General features: G+C 40.4%; 1 protein-coding gene across 6 annotated transcripts in view; it reads right to left on the bottom strand.

Annotated features, from left to right (window-relative positions):
• AGPAT4 (1-acylglycerol-3-phosphate O-acyltransferase 4) overlaps window positions 1-22,012 on the bottom strand; it is a 123,039-nt gene that overhangs the window by 88,451 nt on the left and 12,576 nt on the right. For 2 of the 6 annotated variants that reach the window (XM_087425061.1, XM_087425060.1), the window contains one exon: window positions 3,770-4,416. The exons of the other annotated variants lie outside the window; for them this stretch is intronic. The gene's annotated coding sequence lies outside the window, so the exon portion shown is untranslated. The remainder of the gene's footprint in view (window positions 1-3,769; window positions 4,417-22,012) is intronic. 6 annotated transcript variants of the gene reach the window in all.

Genomic DNA, 22,012 nt, shown 5'->3' with positions numbered 1-22,012 from the left:
CGTGATTATCAATGATCTTGAAGATCATTGTTGTCTCTCTAACACTTGGAACAGTCATTGACACAGAGTTGGAGCTTAATTTTTTAAAAAAATATTTGTGGAATATATTAATGAAGGTAGACAAGGGAAGAACTTTGAGATAGCAGTAAACACAAATAACCAACTATGAAAGCAAGAGAAACACCCCCACCACATCCCCGACACCCTGCCCCCACACACACACTTAAGTGGTATTTTTTTTTTTTTTTTTTTTGCAGGGAAGGATTTGTCCTGAGCTAACATCTTGTTGCCAATCTTCCTCTTTTTTTTTCCTTCCCAAATCCCCAGTGCATGGTTGTATATCCTAGTTGTAAGTCCTTTAGTTCTTCTATGTGAGCCGCTGCCACAGCATGGCAACTGACACACAGCTGTTGCGGTTCTCCGACCAGGAGATGAACCCAAGCAGTGAGAGTCTGGCTCTTAAGAGTTCTAAAATCATAAGGAAACTCAAAACATGCATAGCAACCAGAATCATAGTCCTGTGATCAGTCTCCAACCCCCACATGGAATAATGAAATGACTTTACAGTTTGGCAGATAAAGCCTTTAAGGAAAAGTGTGAAGGCAGGAGGTTCAAATACTCTGACAGAAAAAAAAAAAAAACAACAAGCTAAGAGGATGATGCACAGCAGACTAGTTTCTCCTGGAAGCAGAATATCATTGCAAATGACTCCAGGAAGAACTCAAACTTTAGGATGAACTTTCTTTTTTTTTTGTGAGGAAGATCGGCCCTGAGCTAACATTTGCCAATCCTCCTCATTTTGCTGAGGAAGCCCGGCCCTCAGCTAACATCCATGCCCATCTTCCTCCATTTTATATGGGATGCTGCCACAGCATGGCTTGCCAAGCGGTGCGTTGATGCGTGTGCGGGATCCGAAGCGCCAAGCCCCGGGCCGCCGCAGCAGAGTGCGCACACTTAACTGCTTGCACCACTGGGCCGGCCCCTAGGATGAACTTTCTTACAGTAATAGTTGAGAGATCCTAGACTTCATTACAATCTTTATTAATAATACTCAAAAAAAAAATCTGTGTGATAGTTTCACATATATCATTTTAAGCCTCATATGAATGCTATGGGATGAGTATCATTATTCCCATTTTTCAGAATGAGAAGCTGAGACGACCCACAGGTTGGGTGATTTGCCTAAAGTTGCCACAATCGATACCTGATCTTAGGACGCAGTCTTAACTCTGAGTTCTCTCTCCTGCACCTGTCTGGGCTGTTTTGCTCCTAGGATGTGAGGTAGGGGGGGTTCTCTCGGGCTTAGAACTCTCCTCTGCAGAGCAGCCCAGAAATGACCCCCAAGGGCAAAAAACAGCACAGCCTTCAGTGAAGTTCATAATCACAAATGATGCTCAGAGTGGGAAAATGGGACTCACTTCTGGGCCACCGAGGCTGGTCTTGAGGATAGTCTTAGGTATAAGGAGAGTCACAAGGTGTGTTCTTCTAAAATGTTTACACTTGCCTAGACTATCTGGAAGGCACACTGTACTCCTGCATGATTTTTATACATTCCTGATAGGAGGGAAATGGAAAGTAACCTTTGGCCTGATTTCTGTGACGTCAGCTCGATTCAGGGGAGGCATCCCACTCTCCCCAGAAGCCCTGCTCACTGGTGCACAGCCAGGACTCCACAGGGGCTGAGGCAGCACATCTCTGACCTTCCCCAGACGGCATTTTCCACAGACATCTCCAGATTGTCAAACTCCTTACAACACGCCCAGTCTCAACACACCCAGTCTCTCTGTAAGGAATAGGCATTAAGCTGGCAGCTCACCCTCAACGCACTTGACTTTCAGGAGCCAAATAAAGAGGAGTGATGTACATTGGTTTACAGTTTGGCAGCAGTTATAATATGATGTTGAATATTCATGTACTTTATTCATTGTCCCTGGATTAGCCACTAAAAGCTTCCAGATAATCCGGCCAGAAGAAGTTTGATTCTTCCCTAGGTTTCTGGGATCTAGCATTTGCAAAGTATTTACAAATCCTTTGCTATGCTGACTTCCCACTAAGAAATGGAAGTCAACTGACATTGGGAACACAGATGATTAAATGCTGCCTTCCTCAGTCTCCAGTCAGTAGTAGGGCATTATGAAGAAAACGTAAGATTTTTTTTTTTCCCCTTGTAAAAGACCAAGAACCATCATGCCCTCTAGTAAAACCCTTGCTAGTACCCCCTGTGAACCAGGGGTCCAACACAATCTTGGTGATGTTTAAGGAGGAGTCATAGACAAGGGGGATCACAGACAGGCAGGCCTTGGCTGGCTTGGTTCTGCACACGCTCCTCAAATCCTCTTCCTAGACAGGTGTGGTGGTCGAGTGTGAGCTTGGGATTCAATTGTTTGGGTCTGAAGCTCTGCTATATCTCTATTGGGCATGTATCCTCAGGTAAATTAACTTTTCTGAATCTCAGTTTCTCTATCTATAGAAAGGGACAGTAGGTTGCAATCAAAATTCCAAAGGGACTATTGTTCTTGTTTTTTTTTAACTTAAGCTGATTCTCAAATTTATATGCAAGAGCGAAACATAAGAATAGCCAAGGAATTGCCTGAAGAACAAGGTGAGAAGTCCTGTGAGTTGGTTAAATAATTTAAATGACTTGAGTCTTAGGGCTGATTATTAAAAGACAGACAGGGCTCAATTATTTAGGAGGGTGTCTAGTGGGTGAATATGTGTCGTATGTCTTAAGCTTATTCCAGAGAGAAGTTTGGGGCGGACCACCCTACCCATTTTGAATGAAGGGGAGCTTTCTCTCTGACGTGGTAATTAGCCAATTTAGTGCCATATTGAGGAAAGATGGTATAAAGATCTGACCAGTGATGAAAATATAGAGAGATAATATTTTAAAATATTTTGCCTATTTCCCTTCCAGCTTTGTGAGTATCTCAAATGTTAAGGGAAGACCCTTCTAGCAAATCCACTTTAGTAGTTTATAGGAGGCAAGGAAATGACCAAGAATTTTGTACTATTTCTCAGAATATCAGAGCAGTAACTTATGGTGTTTATAAATCAACAAATAACCATGAAGCTGTTTCCATGTCATATATCTGTGAATAAAGATATTTCTTATCATCAAGGACAACAATGAAGAACCTATGTGCCCAAAAAACCAAAACTGACATTGCCTTTTGTTTGTTTTGGGTACTTGCAAAATGAGCAGCAGTGGCCTGCACACCAGTGAGCTCTGAAGTGGCATTTAACCTTCATGACTCCTTTTCCCAACAGTCATCCACACGACCTTGAGAACTGACCCTAGGGACGGGAGGTGCAGAATTCAGTCCAAACCCTACTGGGCACTCCCTTCCAACGTGTTCATACAGTGCAATCCAGCTACAGCACACAGCACAGGTCATCTCCGAGGCGTGGACACTGGTGAGAGGTCATAGGATTGGGGCTTGACGGGCAAGGTGGCTTGGGGTGAAAGCAGAGGGAGGATCCTTGCCAGATACTGAGCCCCAGACAGATAACAACCCAGCGAACTAAGGCGACACCTAGAATGGATCGCCAAAACAGGAGGACAGTTTAGAGAGAATTCAAACTGAATAGGAAAAATGCCAGAAACCCCAATTTGGATATATTATGTGAAGTTTTCAAAAGGTAGAGTCTGACCCATGAGCTTAATACATATCACCTGAAAATTACTGAATCAGCATTTTAAACATAGACAAAAAGCAACTGTCACTAGGAATCGTAATAGGTTCAATAAGAATAATTTACTCCAAATTACCTTTATAGCCCTGGCTACTGCATTTTGAATTGAACTAATCATTTGACAAAGTCTCTGGCAGTCCTTGAGGGCACATTGTTGGCCATATGAGTCTACGTTAAATTGGTTCATAATTGTTTGAAAAAATAGGTAATCATCATTAATGTTGGAAGAGGCTTCTTATTTGATGGAAAGAGTCTTCCTGTTCACCATCTGGATGTAAAAAATACGTTGTTCATACTTGAGACCTCTGGATTACACACACAGGGGACGTTGAATGACCATGAACCAATTGTGTAACAAAGGCATTAAGCCAGCCAGTACAGCCCTTTGAAGAACATATTGAGTGAAAAATGTTCACAAAGAAGCATGATTCAGATTTTTAAAATAATAGTGTTATTTATATCATTCACATCTATATCTATTTCTATATTCATAGCTATCTATTAATAGAAGCTAAGTTTCGGTGGAAGAGTTATGGTGGTTTCTTTTTTCTTCTCTGTGTTTCATTATTCTTTTCTCTGATGAGAATGAGATCTTCCCCTTCCTGGGCACAGAACTGGATGAGCCATCCGCAGCCTCCCTTGTGGTTAGGTGTGGTCAGATGATGGAGCGCGTGTGATGATGAAGAGGAGATACGATGATGAAGAGGAGATACCGGCAGGTCTCTGGTGGAGAAAAAGAAGGCTGCTTGCAAACTTGATGAGAAAAGACTAAAGGGTTGGCACGCCCTGTCGGGTGAGCAGAAAGGTGTAATCCAGCCTGTCAGCAACAGCCAAGAGAGATTTTGAAATGTGAAGGTGAAATTGAGGACGAAGGAGTTAAAGGTTCCCTGGATTAGGATGAAACTGTGCCTGTACCCACAAGGCTAACATGGGAAACAAAGTAACCAAAGTTTCTGAGCTTGCCTTGGGGAAGAGCAGGAGGACGGCTGATAGGAGAGTAGCTTGCTGACAGCCCTCCGCCTGACTAAGCATCACACAGGAGCACTGAGAAGCAAAAACGACCAATTGTAAGCTTCACAAGTCATGGACTGAAGATCCACCACATGCAACGCATAGAACCCCCCCACCCCGAATTTGCACATGCAGCCCATGAAGAGATATGAAACACAGTTGCCCCTGCGCAGAGGACTCTTAGAACTTCAGCCACCAAGGCTGTTTCCCCCTCCCCGTCTTATTCTCACAATATGCTTTGGAAAAATGCTCAGAACTGCAGATAGGCAAGCTAATCTGTAACCTGTAGAAAGAATAACTTGTTAGCAGAAAATTTATGTCCTCTGCCCGAACTGTTCCTTCTGTCCCAGATAAGGAAGTAAGTGAGGGTTCCTTAGATTCCTCAGGGATGTTGCATTCAGCAGATCTGCTATGGAGAGGTGCCCAACGTTCTGCACTGGGTCATCCATCCATCAGGTCATCCATCACCTGACACTCCTGAGCGCCCCCCTCCAACGCTGTTTGCCTTATCTAAATCATTTCCAAATCAGTTTCCCTTTGAGATGGGTTTTTTTAGGACGACAGTCCACCATCTTCCAATTTGCTAGCTTATCACTTATCAAAGTTCTTTCTTTGCCACTGCCTGCTTGGCCTTTTATCTTGCAGTGAGCAGATCGAGCCCTTGCTCAGTATCAAAGGCGACTTGAGGCCACCTGGAATCCAAGCATCGTTGCTTGTGAGGGGCAATACAGCACAGCTGTTAGAGGATAAGGAATGGTTGAGGGAACATTTCGAGTCAAGCAGCTCTGGCTAGAAATCCAGGCTTGGCCACTTGACAGCTATGGAAGTTACTTCCACAGCCCTCAGCTTCCTCATCTGTGAAATCAAAACAATATCTCAACATGACGTTGCTGTGAGGATCAAATATAATAAAGCATTTGAAACACTTAACACAATGCCTGGAACACAGGGCGCAGTTAATAATGAGAGAATTTTCCTATCATTGCAAGAAAATAAGGAGGCAAAGGGGGAACAGCTAAGATACATTACTTTGGCATTTCTGGGAAAGTCAATGAGATATAAATCGACTCAATTTTCCTTCTCACTACGTATCTAGATCCTGACATTTTCTTTAATTTACCTTCAAGCGTGTTAAAACATTTCCTCCTCCACTTGTTTTAACTCTAACCTATACTTTTCTGCTAGTGACTCAGAGATGGGAAATGATGCGTTCACAAAAACTCACATATACTTTGCCTTCTTAAGTAGGTAATAATCTTTCCAAAGCTTGGAGATGAAGAAGTGGACTTTAGAATAAGGGAAAGTCCAAGCCAGCAGAAGGCTTCCAGTAGCACTGTATTTCTTATGGGGCATTGTACAGATGCAGAGAACCAACCGTACACACATTAGCGGAGTTTTGCTCCCCGGGACGCCTGAAGGGGGGGATGTATGGTAAAGCAGATGGTGCCATATGCTGGCCAGCCTCCGTCAATGGAAACATAAGCAAATAAAGGCAACCTCAGAATCTCCCCACGAGAGAATTCAAACTGCATCCTTCTCTAAATATACACATAGAGCTTCAACATAAAGCATTAAATTAGGCAATAAATAGGAGAACCTTAGTGAAAACTTACATATTCTGCTTTAGTCAATATTCTGAAACTATTAAATCAGCATGAACTTCAGTCACACCCCCAGGAAGAGAGACTAAACCTGAAATGGGATCAACACTTTCACTAGCTTATTTTAAAAGGTTTTGTTTGTTTTTTTACATTTACATGACAGCACTAAACCAGGTCAGGGTTTTAGAAGAAGCAAAAACTTTCTTCCAGAGAAATCAGTCTAAGTGGAATTGGGAAAATAATACCCATGACCAATTTAGTATCATCACTGAAATCCAAACAACTCCCTTATTTAAGCTCTTTTAATCACAAACACCAGCACAGTTCACAAAACAGAAAAGAGATAAAAGAAATGCGAATTGAAATAATACTATTTTTTACATTCCACACTAAAAATGGTAATACTCCACTCTAGAAGAGATGAGGGGAAAGTGGACCCGTATTCTCAGTGTGAGAAAAACCACTCGATCTTTTCAGAAAGCAATTTGACATACGTAGAAAGACCTTAAACATCTTCCTACCACTGGATGTGGTAAACCAACCCCTGACAGTCTCTCTAAGGGCAAACTTAGCATTTAGAAAATTCTTTCTGCACAAAGATATTCAACAAGTATTATTTATAAGCACCCAAAATTAGAAACAGCTTACATTTCTGACATGAAGAAACAATGAAGTGAATTATGGGAAACTCCCACAATTAGATGGATAAAGTATCACTATAATAGGTTTTAATACAATGGATAAATTTTCCTTATGATATTAAGAGATAAAGGACACAAAATTATATATAGAGAGAATAATCACAACTCTAAAATCAAGTATAGAAAAAATACTGGAAGAAAAGAAAACTTTACCAAAACACTAACATCAGTTGTCTTTGTGTACACACACACACACACACACACACACACACACACACACTTAGGCTAGTCAGCCAACCTTGGCTTGGCTTGGCTTGTCCTGGCCACCGTTTCAGCATCTTTATCCTTAGGAAGAAATCGAGTAGGAGAGTGCCAAGATCCTTCACAAATCAAACTGTCTCTGATTCCAATATAGAAAATTGATGCCTTCACAAACCAGGCTTTTCTGTTGTTTCAATGGGGTCTTCCTCAATAATGATTAAGGGGATCCTCTCCATCTCTCTTCTCCAGCTCCCATCTACAGAGAGGGATCTCAAATGGGCGAGGTTAACCAGATGGAGAACAGGAAAGGAAAACTCTGCGGGGATTGGCAAATAGCAGACAAAAATGGGGCTAGATGGTGTGAATTTTGTTGGTTGACCAATATTTTTGGTCTGTAGGGCAGAGAATGCCCAGGGACAATGGCGCCTCTAGAGGAAAGGGACGTGGATGCAGTCCCAGGTGAAATTAGTGAGGTGGTGTTCTGGTTGTGGAATACTCAGATCTTAGATTTGACATTAGGTTGAATGTATTTAGCAAAAATCTCCAAGAGGGCAGCAATTACCTTGTGGGTGCCTGAGGCAGCCACTTCGCACTCCGTCCTGACAAACGAGATAAACTTAGTTTTTGGGTTCCTGGGAGCCAGATTGGCCCAAGACCCAAAACAAAACAGAAGAGAAAGTGTTCTAGACTGAATTTAACTCTCTCTGGGACCATCTCTAACTAAAATATTCCTCAATTAAAAAATCATCATCGTCTAACAGTTTGGCAGAAGACTATATAAAATTAGCTTATTTAAAAATTTTATGGAACAGTCCTTTGTCCAATATCCCTGTACAGTACATGATGTCCATTAAAACAAACCAAACCCCGAAGAAGTCATAAATCATACTCAACTTTTTCATTATGTCTTCTAACAAGTAACCCTTAGTCTCTCTCCAAAGTCTAATTTGAGGATGACAAAAACTTAAGTCTATGGAAAACCAAGGCTTCTAAATTTATATTTATATAGATAAGTATATAATTAATAGTTGGTTCTGAGTAGCTTATAAGAGAAAAACAAATTCTAAAGAGCTTTTATACCTAATCTAAGGAAACCAAGACTCAGAGGTAAACACAGATGGACAACCTAGGTAACTTTTTCTGTCATGAGAAAAAACAAAGATGGAAGGAAATTAAATTAGAAATTCTCTAAGGCCTTTTATAGCTTTAACATCTATAAGATTAAAATATCGGGAGTTAAAACTCAGGTTTTCTGAATAGTAACCAGCACAGCAGAGTCAGTATACTGAATGCTTTACATCCATTATCTCATTAACCATCACAAAACCCACTACGGAAGGTATTGTTGTCCCCATTTGACAGATGAGAAAACTGAGGTCCAGTTAGACTAGGTAACATGAAAAGATCAAATAGTAAATGTCTGAAACCCAACCTCATGCTCAAGACCACTACTATGCTGCTTTTAATATAGGAAGCCTGACATAGCAAGAATTCACATGAATGTGGGCCTTCATAGCACCATTCCATATTTCTTCATGGTCCCATTTCTGACTGTTGGGGTGATCACAAGTTTTTGGGCTGCTGCCCCACCAGTAGAGGCCCCAGTCATGCCCTCCTTCCAGGTAGAATGTCTGCCATCTCCAAACCCCAGTCCAGCTCTCCCACGATCAATGGGTGTGGAGGGCTATGACCTCACAGTGTTGGTGCAGTCTGAGGGGGCCAGCTAGCTAGCTGCATTTCCAACAACCAAGAGTATGTAAACTATTTTACGAGATACTCAGTGGAAAACATATTTTTAAATTATGTTCAATCTCTAGGAGTTTCCCAAAAATTTTATTAAGTCCTGATAAAAATCCAGTATCATGAGATCAAAAGCTGAAATGAATGGTGGAAAATTAATCTTCCAAATGGGGAAACATCCACATTTCTGCTTTAAATATGCCAATGAATAATAAAACTTTTTTAAATATAGAAGGAAAGCAGGATGGACGTTAAGTTGAACTTGTGGTTGTGATCTCCATCACCATTATCATTGCCATGTGACGGTGGCCATCAGTCCAGTAATATACCTGTGAAGGTTGGAAATACAGGGAAGCTGAGGGATATGAAGGGGCAGCTATCCCCCCAGGTCTATCCAAGTGGAGAAATGGCCTGAGACCATCTCTGAGCCTACAGAAGCAGGCGAGAGGTGGCTGCATCACCAGCTGGCACCAAAAGCAGAAAGAGAGAGCTTTATTTGGTATATAAACCACCTCCCACTCTAGTCCTACCGTCACCAAGGCAACGTGGTCAGGACTGCGGTCTTACCACAGTGCCCACTTCCCTCCTGCCCACATGGGCCGTGACAAAGCTGAGTGGCAAAAGCATGCAAGGAGAACCTCTGCAGGCAGACTGGGGGGTTTAAATGCCCACATACTAACTGTGTGACCTTGGGCCAGTAACTCGTCATCTCTGAGTCAGCATCTGTTTAATGGAGGTAATAACCCCGCCTCCCAGGAATGCTGTGCCGATTAAATGCATGAATGCACAGAAAGAAGGTGCTCAGGCCTGCACGAAGGAGCTCCTCAGGCCACCTGTGGCATGTCTCCTCCCCTTCAGCTGCTGCCCCCGCCACCCCCCAGCCATCTACCACCTTTTCTTACCAACCTTTCTGCTTGTGGCTCTCTTGATCACTTTCTTTTTTTGCGTGTTTTAATAAGATTTTCTCTGTTGGACACTTTTTTTCTGACCTCCACACAATCCAGGATGACCCTGAGCTGAAGTGACCTGTAAGACCCCAAAGTCCACTCACAAGTTTTAATTAAATGATCACGTTCCCGTTCCCATTCCCATCCTGAAGGAAGGTAGTTCAAGGTCATTGGTTCTGAGGCTCTCTTCCTAAAGATGGGCAAGACCTGTTAGTTCCCTAATAAATTGTATTGCAGAAATGAGTTGAACATATGATACGGGCCTTGTTCTTACCTTGGGGAAGAGAAATAAAATGGAATTGACAAGACCCAGACCATCATCACTTTGGCGCCCTGTAGATATACTAGTATTTCCCTGACCTCAGAGAGCTGTACAATAAGGAGCTGAGGACACAACTCTGGCAAGACGGAATGCGTAAAGAATGAGCAGATGAAAGGGGTGTCTGCATCCACGAGGAGGCAGATTGGAGGGGGCAGACTTCTCAGCAGAGTGAGGCTGGGGCCGGCTTACTAGTACAGACAGACCAGTGCTTAGGTCACCAGCAAATCATGGCACCTACAGTGTTTTTCATAAAATCTGATCTCTACTATTTCAAAATAAACCAAAAACAAATAATAATAAGCCTTTAAAATGAAGATTTAAGGCAAAATTCAAAACTTTGTTGGGAATGTCCTTAAACATATTTTATAATTTAATATTTTCATCTTCACTACCCATTGGAGCTTCGAAGAGGTACAGCCCTAATCTTTTCAACATTCAGGAGTTCTAACCTTTAAGCAGGCTCCAGTATGGCCAAACAACCCCACACGCTCTGTGAATGGCAGGCTCAGGAAACCAAGGGAATACTCGTACTGACCCACCAGACAGAGATAGCCAAGCACAATCTCTAGCATCATTTCTCTGGTAAAGTTGATAAGGTTGCGTAGATCTCTTCAGTCATTCTGGCCTAGCCCAACAAGTGTCTGGGTCAACAGCTCCATTAGGAGTGAGCCACGAGAGTCTGTGGCCACATGAGTGGGGCTCGTAACCAAGAGAGGTCACCAGCCTCAGACTAATGGCCAAACCACCAGCCCTGGGGAGGCTCCGAGCATCAGAGATAGGCTACCTCATAAAGCCAAGAAGATGTTAAGTGATAGCAACCAAAGCTTGATGCCAAGTAACAAAACGACATGGGCATGGGAAGTGGTTCTATACAACAGCTAACCTGGTGCAGATACAGGCTAGGGGGCGTTAAATTGATCGGGAACATATTTTGCAGTGGCATAGGTCAACCGGGCTAGGGCCCTCCTTGGGAACCTAGAAATCGTGACTCTAGTAGTGGTTGAAAAAGTAAATGCAGAAGGGAATGCACCCGTATTGAGTTAGGAGTCTGGTTTTGCCTCTTGAACATCTGGGTGTCTGTATCAGCTTGGTCAGTTGGCCTCTAGAAATCTCAGCTTCCTCATCTGTCAATAGGAGAATATGACAGATACACTGACGCCAAAAGGGTGATGAGAGAGTTCAGGGAGGTAGTGGATGTGCAAGGCTCTATTGGGCAGATGCTCAGGCATCTGTGACCACTCCCAATTTTAGGTTCAGAAAATGGGAAATGGGACCACTTATCCACATGCCCTTAACCAAGGTGCTCCCGATTCATGGAAACTAACAAGACATTAATACCCTGGAGTACTTACCAGGGAGTAGAGTTTGGAGGAAGTACTCTGCTGGCTCTGTCATGATCAACGGAGGTCACTGTCAGTGGGGTGGTTCAGTGACGGTCTGCTAAGAGGAGCTAATTTTGGGGGATATAAGCAAGTGGCCTTTCTTTTTCTCCTGTGTCTCAGACACCAGTAACTGTGCTGTTTTCTCTCTGGTGGGTCCCTCTCCATCCTCCTCAGTATTCCTTATGCACCCTTGCTTGACCCTTGAGTTCTTAGAGACCCCATTGTTGCCAATCCTTATTTCCTGGTAAAAGTGTGGGAAGGTGGGAGATCAATAAAGCCAGATTTTAAATCTTTTATGTCTTTGATTTTCATAAAGGGATGCCAATGAACTCAGGCAATTTTTCTGACTTGATTCATGCATAATGGACCTGAAGGGAGACTTGTTAGAAAACAAATGCACTTAAATGCTTTCCTGACATGAATCATTTATTGAAGACAGAAATGCTGGCTGTGAGTGCCCGAAATAAGTTGACTTACACTATCCTTGTTTCTAGGTAGGTCTGAAATATGACCACAGAATATTGAACTACTTCAATATGAATGATGCCTTTGGCGTCATTACGGACTGACTATTCCTCGAAAAGTTTCATTAATAATAGCAGTGACAAAACATGAAGCAGGGCCTTCTCTCTCTCTCTTTCTTTTTCCACTTTGGTCACAAAGCTCAGACACAGAGGATGCTTGATGAAAGCAGTGATGTTCTTTCCAAGTTCTGTTAAGTAGAATCCAAAACAGATATTCTTGGATTCATGCAAACATTCTTTAATCTATTAATAACTTTACTCATTCATTAGGTTGTCTGTCCATGAAGTTACCCATTCATCCACTAAGTTAAAAATTCATTGATTCGTGTTTATTGTTATAGCTTTATTTATACCACTGCATTAGACTTCTGAAAGCACAAGGGATTCTCATAAACTCCCTCTTTGTTATATGTGGGTCAGTACCATGCCCAGTACACTAAAGCGTTTATTGAGTAATATTTCCAGGCCCAGAATGAAGCCCCACCCCTTCAGCTTCTTACAGAATAAACAGATGCTCAATAAATGTTGATTCAATTTGAATCTCTAGATGACCTAACATAATTTGATCTCCATACCAAAAACTCTGAAATGTCAAAAACAATGTGCCAGAGTGATAGCGTGAACTGATCAAGTCCTAGGTTTCTTTCCCATTCCTGTAAGCACAGGGCAGATGACCCAACAATTTATTGGGTCTGTGGGCACAGACCCAATAATTTATTCTCCCTGAAAAAGCCATGCAGATAAACCCACACAATTGCTCTCTAAGCCATCACATCGTGTAACCAAGCAGAGAATCCTCTTCTACCAACACTGAAACTGCATGCGGTAGTATATCAAACTGACATGAAAACAACTAAAATGAAAGCAAATTACCTACATAAACCCCAGTAGTGGAGCTCAGATGTTGGTTGGGGAGCAGAGGTGACTTTCTTTTTAAACAAAGAATCTTCTATTAAAATACAAATCTGGTAAAAGTAAAGGAAATTACACTCACTATCTAAGTAACTTAGCGAAAGTCATGGATATTTTTAAGGTAATTTCCCCCCATTATAATAGCAATTCACATTCATTACAAAAAAAAGTGTAAAGTTCTAAAATGCATTTTGGTTTATTTTCTTCCAGTCTTTGGTGAATGCAGAGGCTTGCTTTTAAAAATAGTTGAGATCTTGGGTTAAATCAATTTTCTATGCTCTTTTCTTAACCTTTAATGAGATCATTTTCAATGCCCGTATCACAACATAAATATTCTAGTAGTGACACTGGACAGATCATAATTATTATCTTATTGCCTCAATGGTGTATATTTCAGCTTACTTTTGCCTTTTCAATAATAAATAATGGGACGATTAATGATTTGGGGCATAAAGCTTTTTTTTTTTCCTGAATATTGTGTTATTTCTTTAGAATAAATTCCCAGAGGCAGGATTTCTGGGTTGAAGGAACAAACATTTTAAGGCATCTGGTGAATATTACCAAATTGCTTTCCAAAAGGTTTGTGACTATTTATGTTCTTACCAGCAATATACAAAAATACCCATTTCATCATGTTGTCAACAATAAGAACTCTCATTTAAAAACAACAAAAACCAGACTAAAAAAGTTGAGTCTTATTGTTTTCATTTGCATTTTTTGGGTGACAAGTGAAGGTGGATATTTTTTAACATTTATTAAACCATTGCTTTTTCTTACATGACTTATCTTTTATCTATTGCCCATTTATCTCTTGCATGTTGATTTGCATGAGCTCTTCATATATGAAATAGAATAACATCTTTCCTATTCCATTTAGAGTGACCAACTTTTTCAGTTTACTTGCTTTTATTTTTAGCTTATTGGAGCTTTAAATTATTATAAAATAATAATTGTGATTTCTTTCATAAAGTTTAAGCTTAGAAACTCATCTTTCTACCCTTACTTCTTGCCCTGCAGAAAACTAGTCAACATTCCCTTATTTCATCTAGTTTTTCTATCTTTATTTTTAACTATTGGATCTATCTGACATTTATTTTTGACTATGATGTTTTGTGAGGATCTAAATGGATTTATTTCCAAATATTTAACCAGCTGTATCAAAGGCATTTATTGAAAGCTCCTTCTCTACTTCATTAATTCATACTACAATTTCATACATGGAATGCCAATAAGCAGAGAAGAAATGAATCACAGGGATCAATACTCTGGCTGCTCGTTTGTAGATGAAAAACCGGCATCTAGAGGGTCAGGTGACTAGCCCCATCACTCAGGTGGTTGGGGACAAAGATCTGAGCACTCTTTCTTCCCTCCGCCTTGTTCTCCTGGTCCTTGCATTTGGCACTGTTTCTCTCTTAGAGGCAGTAAAATATATTATAAAATATATAAAAATACATATATAAAATACCATGTATTACAGATCTGCCTTTCCCAATTACTGGTTAAAGATCTGCAGGACATCAGGAAGCTGTACCTAGAACTGTATTCATGCCAACGTAATCTCGGATGGGAATGAGCGAAGAAACCAAGGTGGATGCAGAAGGCACTTCCTGGACTTTACTCTTCCCAAAGATCGGAAAAGTACTCTCAATACTTGTAAGGGTATTGTTAGCTCTGATATTGTACAAATCTACCTGTAGGATGGTTTCTGCAGGAAGAAAAAAAGCAGAGAGGGAGGTAATTCAGATTTTTAAAGGAGATGCATTACCAACTAGAGATTAGGGAACGGAAGCCCTAGCATGGCAGGGAGTTTTAGTTGTCTTCTGGACTGGGACATCTCAAGAACCCAGAATGGGAATGTGTGCGGGAATAGAGAGCAAAGCAAAGTTTCACAAGGCCTCTGGGTCACTTTCTGCTGAAGGACCCACAGACTAGGACACAGGGAAAAGTGAAGAGCATCCTGGGACACAGGGAAAAGTAAACGGAGTCATGTGCAGCCGCCAGTGACTGAGTTCTGGTGGTGGGGATGAGAGAATCCTCTTTCCAGCCCAGACGTTTGTTTGATTAATTGTTATTTTTGGTAATAGTAAATAAAAGTTCCACATGGTGACTTCCCAAACTTTGAGGAATTCCTTAACAAACTCAATGGATTCTTTGTGTCTTGATGAAACCAGACTTTTGTTTTGCCTCTGCTTTTAGGTTATGAGCTCCTTCAGTGTCAGAAACCAAATATACCATAAATGAATTAGCAATAATTATGAATAATTACAAATGGATAAATAGAAAATAATTGTAAAATATTAAGAGGAAGCCCTGGCAATTTTGCTTCTTCTAAAAATTCTTCTCTGAGTAAATAATTAAATTGGAACAGAAAGGCTTATGAGGGCCAGGGAGAACAATGAGGAAGTATATTTTGTGACAAAAAGATGTTTACAATATACAAAGTCAACAAAAACATGTATGGTATGAGCCAATTTCCTAAGCTAAGTTTATCTCTATGCTTAGGATGTAGTCTGGATGGTAAGTCATCAAATGCTTTTTTTAGTTTCTGAAATATTTTAAATATACAAAACGTACAAAATATTTTACCATGTTAATATCTAGTCATGTTTGTTTAATTTTCTTTCAGAAATAAAATACCATAGATATTGAAGCCACATCTTCAATATGAGGTTGAAATTGATGTGTTTCCTTCTATGTTTTTATTCTTTGACTGTATGTATATGTATTCACAAACAATAGAATATATGTGTTGTAAAGATGTGCATAAGTAATACTTGAATTCTTTTGTGATTTCCTTTCTATATTCAACACTATGCTTTTGAAATTTTATACATCTAGTTTAGTTGTTTTAATTGTGGGAGAGTATTCTTTTGTATGACTATACCAAAAATTAATCTATTACCATACTAATGGACATTTAGGTTATTTCCAATTTTTTTCTCTATTATAGATAATGTATTTATGACTGCTGGAGTTGGAATTGCTGCACCATTCTGACATGTACCTCCAGCTTTACTAGATATTAACAAATTGCTTTTAAAAATGGTTGGACAACTAACACTCCAGGAGGATATTTGGGGTTAGTGACATAATGGAAAATAATCATTTTCTTATTAATGCTTCTCTGTATTTTCTAATTATTCTATCAAGAGTATTTACCACTTGGGTAATATATTTAACTTAAAAAAAAAGCTCAAACTTTGACACTGAATTTTTCGGATTACTTAAGTATGTTGACATATATTACTTGATATTGACAATGCTCTCTGATTTATTAGTGTACCCATTTTACAGATAAGGAAATGGAAATTCTATGACTTGCTTAGTTTGATTACTAACCTGTTTGGTCCCATACCTTCTCTGAGCCTTTGTGTCCTCTTGTATCATCCCCATCACCCTACCTCACAAAATTATCGAGGGCACAAAATAAGACAATGGATTTGAAATACTAAAAAATATTAAAGTGATTTACATATATATGACTCATTGGTTATCTTTTTTCATGATTATGTTCTTTACATCTCTGTCACTCCTCTGTACACAGAAAGAAATAACTAAGTATCTCAGGGAATATGGGAAAAATACATTCTTATGAAACCTCGAGGTACCATTTCAACTGGTTCATCCTATGGAAAGAAGTATAGTTTAGCAAATGGTTTACTAGTGGGAAACTTATTCCTTTAATACTTGATCTAAGCCTCTATTATTCTAATAGCAATTTAATTCTTAAATGTCAGTAAATACTGACTCAAACGAGAGAACAAAAAATGGATTCAATACTAAAAGCAAGTGTTTTTTGGTTACAGATAACACTCTTCACAGAACTTCCTAATTTCTCAGAAAGCAAATCCTGGCGTGGAGAGCTCTGGAAATACAATGCCTGGGCTCAAAAAAGCTAGTGCCCTAAAACTGTTAAGAAAAAGACACAAAATGCTGACACACCCAGAAAACCGTTTTTACTCTTCTGAGGGCGGGACAGAGCAGCTAACCTGCACGGCACTTCTAATCCAAAAATACACTAGGTCAGAGGGGACACAGCCTTGGTTCCCTGGGATAAAGCCCAGTATAATCACCACTACATGAGTTGAACCAACAGCTCTTCTGACAGTACTTCTTCATTCCTTTCCTGTGGTATCTCATGCATAAAATTCTCCTGCCTTAATTCTATCATAACATGTTGCTATAGGTTTGAATAGCAAAGGGACTTGGATTTGAAAGTCCGAGGTATCTATGCAAACCAACATTGCTTCCTTAGCCTAAGAGGGAGATTTTGGAAAGTGAATGAAAAACTCCCGGCTTTAGTTCTTAGATGTTAAACCAAGTTACTGTATGACCCAGACATTCCACTCTTAGGTATCTACATCAAAGAAATGAAAACATAAGCCCACACAAAGCCTTGTACACAAATGTTCATAGCAGCAGTATTCATAACAGCTGAAAGATGGAAACAGCTTTAATGTCCTTCAACTGATGCATGGATAAACAAAATGTGGGATATCCAGACAATGGAACATTAGTCAGCCAGAAAAAATACCACATTACTGAAACATGCTAGAACATGGATGAACATCAAAAACACAACATTAAGTGAAAGAAAGCAGCCACAGAAGACCACATATTGTATGACTCTGTTTATGTGAAATGTCCAGAATAATCAAATCTATAGAGACAGAAAATACACTGGTGGTTGTCCAGGGCTGCAGGGTAGAGGGGATGGGGGGTGACTGCCCATGGGTATGTGGTTTCTTTTTGAGGTGATGAAATGTTCTAAAAGTAGATAGTGGTGATGGTTGCACAACTCTGAATATATTACAAGCCACTGAATTGTATACTGTAAATGGGTGAACTTTACGGTATGTGAATTACGTCTCATAATGTTGTTTAAAAAACAAAATGAACTCCTGGCCCTACAGAAGACAAACCATAAGCATAGTCAGCTCTCAGTCCCCATGTGATGTAACCACACCGGTCCTAGCATTGTTTAAAGCGAGGAATGAATGAGTCCTTAGACTGGAAAGGAGAATGAGGGGAGTTTCAGCCTGCAAGAAAAAGGCAGTGTCCCCTCTCCCAGGGAATAGAGCAAGATGTCGGTGCCAAGGTTTGCTGGTGTGACATTAGTGCCCATCAGAACACCGTAGGGGTGTAGAGTGGATCCTTCTAAATTGGTATGATTTCTGTGAGACTGGGCCATAAGTAAAGGTAGGATGGGACCTTTCACCCAAGTGTAGCCTGTGGGCAAAGGCTTTAAGGATATTAACCATCCCTAAATTTTCCAGGCAGTCTCAAAGAACAAAGAGAAATCAACCCCAGGCATGCAGGCCAAAAGCAACTATTGCCACCATCTAGGGTGATTACGCTTTGTGCTTGAGATCCAGAGAAAATCTTCAGTGGATCACAGGTTATTTCCCCTTCATGCAAGACTGCTTTGAATACCTAAGATTGAATACTCTGCTTACTTTCATTACTCTCAGTGCTACCCACTACAGCATGTAATAGACCATATTTGCCACAGCAGACTTACCATGATGAAATTCGCATGAAATTTCAGCGTTCAAATATGCAAAAGAATTGATCCTAGAGCTATAAAGTCAGCTGCCCTTTAATGGCCAACCAGAGCAGAAGCTGACAAAGCTTCCCTGTAGCAGCACTCCACGAGGCAGGGACGGTGTCTGGTGGCTTGCCCGTCCCCCAGGAGCCAGCACGGGGCTGCACACAGTAGACACTTACGGAAAGAGGTCGTGAATGAAATTTGGTGAATTGCCAGAAGCTTCCTTTAGTTAATGAAATCAGTGGGGAGATAAATACAGTCATGTGTCGCTTAACGATGGGGATACGTTCTGAGAAAGGCGTTGTTAGGCAATTTCGTCGTTGTGCGAACATCAGAGAGTGTACTTAACACAAACCTAAATGGTACAGCCTACTACACACCTAGGCTCTCTGGTATAGCCTATTGCTCCCAGGCTACAAACCTGTACAGCATGTTGCTGTACTGAACACTGTAGGCAATTGTAACACAACGGTAAGTATTCGTACATCTAAACATATCTAAACACACAAACATATCTAAAAACAGAAAAGATTCAGCAAAAATATGGTATAAAAGATAAAAATGGTATACCTGTATAGGACACTTACCATGAATGGAGCTTGCTGGACTAGAAGCTGCTCTGGGTGAATCAGTGAGTGAGTGTGAAGGCGATGACATTACTGTACACTACTGTAGACTTTATATACACTGCACACTTAAGCTACACGAAATTCATAAAACACATTTTTCTTTCTTTAATAATAAATTAACCCTAGCTTACTGTAACGTTTTTACTTTCTAAACTTTTTAATTTTTTTTACTTTTTGACTCTTTATAGTAGCGCAGCTTAAAACACAAACACATTGTACAGCTGTACAAAAATATTTTCTTTCTTTATATCCTTATTCTACAAGCTTTTTCCTATTTTTAAAATTGTATTTTTTTTCCTTTTTAAACTTTTTTGTTAAAAAATGTTGACCTACACTGGGTTGGGATCATCCATATCACTGTCTTCCACCCCCACATCCTGTCCCACTGGAAGGTCTTCAGAGTCACTAACACTCATGGAGTTTATCATCTCCTATGATAACAATGCCTTCTCCTGGAACATCTCCTGAAGGACCTACCTGAGGCTCTTCTTGAGGAGGTGTCACTCTTTTCAGAAATATGTCCATGGTGGTTTGCTTGGTTTGTTTCTTTTTTTCATCATAGATTTGGCTGTAAGCAGATAATGCACCATGAACATTCCTCTTTATTAATGAAAACCTTTCAGTGTTGGGGTTCATGTTTTCAAACTTTTTAAGGAGGTTGTTGAGGTCTGCAAAGCTTCTGTTAAACTCTTCACTGTGAATTTTCTTGGGGGTTCTTCTTCTTTTTCTTTTCCTGCAGTTTCCTTTTCTCTTGCCTCTTCTTCAGCTGTGCATTCCTGTTTCAGTTGCAACAACTCCTCATTAGTCAATTCCTCAGGAACCACCTCTAGCAGCTCCTCAATGTCATCCTCATCCACACCCAGGTTAAAGTTGCTTACCATCTCAATCACAGCCTTGTTGATTTTTGCAATCTTCTCATCCTTGGCAAATCCTTTAAAGTCATGGATGAACCTTTTGAGTGTCTTCTTCCAGATGCCATTCATACACTCTTGGTGACATCACCCCAAGCCCAAGCAAAGTTCTTGATGCAGTCATAGACGTTGTAATCCTTCCAGAATTGCATCAGTGTCTTCCTCAGCTGTAGCAATAGCCCGGGCAAAGGTCATCCTCAAATAGTAGGCCTTAAAAGCTGCTTTAACTCCTTGATCCATCGCTGGATCAAAGAGGTGGAGTCTGGAGGGAGAAATACCACTTTGATATTGGGATGAAGATCACCAATAAAAGAAGGATGTCTGGGAGCATTATCAACAATAAGCAAAATCTTGAAAGGTATGTTATTTTGCGAACAGTACTTCATTTCACTGGCACAGCAATTCAGGAGGGTGTCTTGGAAGATTTGCTGGGTCATCCATGACTTCTTACTGCTCCTGTAGTACCCTGGCAGTGTGTGCTTACTGATATGCTTGAGGGCCCTGGGGTTCTCACTGTGCCAGATCACAAAGGGTTTCAATTTGTAGCCTAGAACATTGCCCCCAAGCAAGACTATTATCCTGTCCTTAAAATCCTTGAAACCTGACATTGACTTGGTCTCCTTATGGATGAAGGTCCTTTCAGGCATCCGTTTCCAAATAGGTGCATTTCATCCATATTGAATATTTGCTCTGGCAAGTAACTTTCCTCCACAATCAGCTTATCTAGAGTTTCCAAAAATTCTTCAGCTGCCTTCACATCAGCACTCGCAGACTCAGCACCTACCTTCACCTTGTTTAACGAATAATAATTCTTGAATCATTTAAACCACCCAGGGCTAGCAGTAAATTCAACATTGTAGTCGGGCCCAGCCTTTTCTTTCAACATCGCAAACAAACTTTTTGCTTTGGCTGTGATCATCATGGTGCTGAAAAGGATACACTTCTGTGTCTGGTCTTCAATCCAGGACATTAGAAGTTTTTCCATGTCTGACATAGGCCCTTCTCGAATTTTTGTTAGTCTCAGTGCCTTCAATGAAGCAGATCCTTTAACAGCTTCCGTCACTTTGTTCTTGTTCCTCAAGATTGTTGCTATGGTGGGATAGGACATGCCTGACTGGCGAGCAATAACCATCATTGATTTTCCACCTTCATAGTCCTTAATCACTTTTAATTGTATTACCAGGTCAGTCGCTCAATGTGGCCTCTTACTGGCAACATTAGCAGTGGATTTTGTACACTTAGGGGCCGTGAAGAACAAAACAACATGAGATGTCAAACACAAGAGAAAATGATGCAATCAAGAGACGTGGTATACAAGAGATGTGTGAGGCTGCTGCCGGTGTAACACAGTACACTGTTTTACAGTAAACTTTGTTTTTTTTTATGAGTATAAAGAGTGAGCTAATTTGATGTGGAAAAATTCAGTAATTTAACTCTACTTCTCTTCCAGGAATATATGTTGGTCAGAGATAATAGAATCTTCCAGACTCTTTCTACTATAACTTTCCACCACACCATTAAAGTAAAATCCAGGAGATGTTGGGAAAAACAAGACAAAACAAAATCAGGGAAAGGGGATTTCCTGCAACTAGTTTTACCCTCTTTATTCTTTTTGTCTTTAGTTATGAAGTAGACCTTTAGCTTCTTGGTATATTCTTATAACATGGAACCTTGAATACTGAGCATCTAAAGAGACTGTATGTATAGTGTAAAGGTGTCAACCTTAACACTTGAGCAGGGACTTAAGAGCCAAAGAGCTGGTTTACCTTTATGGTCTACGAGACCCTGGGCAAATTACTTAACCTCAGTTTCCCCATCTGTAAAGTGGAGATAATAATAGTTCCTACTTCATGGGGTTGTGGTGAGGATTGGTTGTTTCTAGAACCCTGC

Source organism: Ceratotherium simum, chromosome 38, assembly GCF_057802395.1.
Source record: "Ceratotherium simum simum isolate JZ-2026a chromosome 38, ASM5780239v1, whole genome shotgun sequence".
Classification (NCBI taxonomy): domain Eukaryota; kingdom Metazoa; phylum Chordata; class Mammalia; order Perissodactyla; family Rhinocerotidae; genus Ceratotherium; species Ceratotherium simum.
The sequence above is the reverse complement of the archived record's forward strand: the minus strand, read 5'-3'. Positions and strand labels throughout refer to the sequence as shown.